The following is a 2,902-nucleotide window of genomic DNA, read 5'->3' as shown; positions in this document are numbered from 1 at the left end:
ATTATAATGTTATAAGAGTAAAATAAAGGGATATAAATTTTTCCTCATATGTTAACTTTATTAATTAATTGTTCTTTCTGATACACTAATTTCTTTTTACTGGTCACTGAGGCAACCAGTCCATTCTGAAGGAGATTGGCCCTGGGATTTCTTTGGAAGGAATGATGCTAAAGCTGAAACTCCAGTGCTTTGGCCACCTCATGCGAAGAGTTGACTCATTGGAAAAGACTCTGATGCTGGGAGGGATTGGGGGCAGGAGGAGAAGGGGACGACAGAGGATGAAATGGCTGGATGGCATCACTGACTCGATGGACATGAGTTTGAGTGAACTCCAGGAGCTGGTGATGGACAGGGAGACCTGGCGTGCTGCGATTCATGCGGTCGCAAAGAGTCGGACATGACTGAGTGACTGAACTGAACTGAACTGAGGCCTTTTTATTTTACACATAAAACCACTAAGTATGGTATTGCCTGTGGACACCTCAGAAATTATACTATAGATACTCATGACTCCAAATAGTTGGTGGGAAGAGAGATGAGAAAAACAATGACTTGGGTCAATGACATGATTATAGAACTAAAGTTTCCAACAGGGTTTCAGATGGTCAACTTGGCTTCTGAAGCAGTTCTAAGGATGCAGTGAGAGAACAATAGAGGAATAATAGAAGGAGTTAACTATCAGGAGCCCCTGCAAGTATCAAGGGAGACCTTGAACTATCTATACAAACATCAAGAACAACATTCTAACCAGCCAACTAGTGACTCAAAGACTTAGGTGTTCCCTTTCCCCAAGCTAATTTGGCTTATCTGAAGCTCTTGCTAGCAAATTTAACCTTGCTGCCCACTTCTTCAGCAGTTATGAGGATCTGGTTGTACTTGGTCAAGCACTGGGACAGGCAAGGTATATCAGTCTTGAGCTGCCCAGTGCAGGTCTCTACCATGAGGTTGGCAATGCGTATACCTTCAGTTTCCCCAGAGTTATAAGATACCATGACACCCCACCTATTGGACTGGTCTGGCTTGCACACCCAAAGAGAACTGGCTATGAGCTGATCTGGTACACTGTGAGCAGGAGGTAGTTGCATGAGTTTTCAACCACAGCCTTGGAAATCTGCTTTAGGGTGGTCACTGAGAGATCATTCCCCACCACCTGGATTCCTGTCCTAGCAGTGAACTTCTGCCAATTTTCCCAATCATTTGGGTTAAAAAGGTCTTTGATAGACACCACTGGGTAGTTCTTGATGAAGGACTTATAAGGGTCTGACATTTGGTCAGGTGGGTGTACCTGCTGAGACCACTGGGAGACTTGACATCCAGGTCATATTTCCCTGACCTGAAGAACTGAGAGGTGGTCAAGTCCATGCCAATGACAACCTTATGGGTATACCAGCTGTCCTGACCTCATTCTTCAGCAATTCTAGGGCTTCTTTATTCCCCAGGAGAAAATTTCCCTTCACCCCCACATTGGTGGCATCTTTCCCATATTTCTTTTTGATGATATTCTTCAGGTTGTTGTAAACCTCTGCTCCAATGTGCATGGCTTCCCTGAAGTTTGTTCCACCAAAGAAGAGGGTCAGAAACTCCTGCGTGGCCAACTTGTTTCCAGTATGAGACCTACCACTGATCACACTGAAAGCTGGAACTGACAGGATGACTTTCAAATTGTCAGCATGTCAGCAATGTGGAGGTACAGGACACCCCTTCTCAAAATCCTAGCCTTACAGATGGCCAGTGTCCCTCCCCAAATTAAGTTAGCACTCCTCAATAGTAGAGGCCAAGAGAATTATCTAAAGGAATTTTATAAAGTGAATACAACAAATTTGTATTTAGTCCAATAAGTAAAACACAAGTCACAATTTTGAGTACAACAAGTATTTGAAGATTTTATGTTCAAACTTAATTGCTCACATGATAATATTTATTAAAGGTGAATAAAAATCACCTTAATTAAAGATTATATGTATTTATATATAATTTCCAGAGTCAATATTCTAGTTTATCTAAATACAAACTTCTTTATTCTTAATGAGTCTTTCCAATGTTTTGCATATGTTCAAGTTATCATGGGTGAAATTAGTAGTGGCTAAACTAAAAGGGAATTTAAAATTTTCAGCCTACTCCAAGAGGAAAAAGAAAGATGGTGAATTCTGTTTTGTTTCAGAAAAATGAACCATCCCTCTAAGGGAACTGATTTGGAATCAAGGAAAAAGAAACTCACACAACAAAGAGAATCCATTTTAATTATCTATGTGAAAGTAAAAATTATTTGTATAGGAACAGCAAACTCATAGATTGCGTAACATACTATGACATAAACTTTATGGTGAACTCTATTTCAGTATCACCCATATCCATATTTATTTTATTTTACACTTTACTTGCCTTTATTTATATTCAACATAATGTCCCTATTATTCTTGCTTGGCTTCTCATTTTACTATAAGATAAAAAGTGTGCTAGACAAAATAAGGTAATATAAAGAAACGGAACTCCAGATTGCTAACTCTATTCAAGAAATCCCACTCATTTTAACCCAAAGTTCTGAATTAAATCATTGATTATATTCTCCCATCTTATACATGAACTACAATGCTAATCAAACAGCATAAATACCACAGATTTTTTTAAAATACCAGATATCTTATAAAATAAACTTCATTGGAAGGTGTATATTATTTTTGAAAGCTTTATTTACTTTGTCAAAAACATACTCCTTGTTTATATGTTTGACATCAACTGGATAATATTGAGATCATTTCTTTAGCTATTGAACATGAGGAAAAAAACCAGTTTCTGAACACTATCAACGATGCAAATATTATAATTTACAAGGTTTCCTCATATAATCTTTGTTACAAGATAGATGAGATAATCAGTACCAACCACAGACTTCAAAAGGTTA

General features: G+C 38.2%; 1 pseudogene; it reads right to left on the bottom strand.

The window, feature by feature from the left end:
- Positions 1-803: 803 nt before the first annotated feature.
- Positions 804-2,349, bottom strand: LOC147355121 (alpha-enolase pseudogene; annotated as a pseudogene).
- Between the last annotated feature and the right edge of the window lie 553 nt (positions 2,350-2,902).

Source organism: Bos grunniens, chromosome 17, assembly GCF_055505025.1.
Source record: "Bos grunniens cultivar Pamir isolate PY7600 chromosome 17, Bosgru_T2T1.0, whole genome shotgun sequence".
NCBI classification, from domain to species: Eukaryota; Metazoa; Chordata; class Mammalia; order Artiodactyla; family Bovidae; genus Bos; species Bos grunniens.
This window is presented reverse-complemented; position numbering and strand designations above follow the sequence as displayed.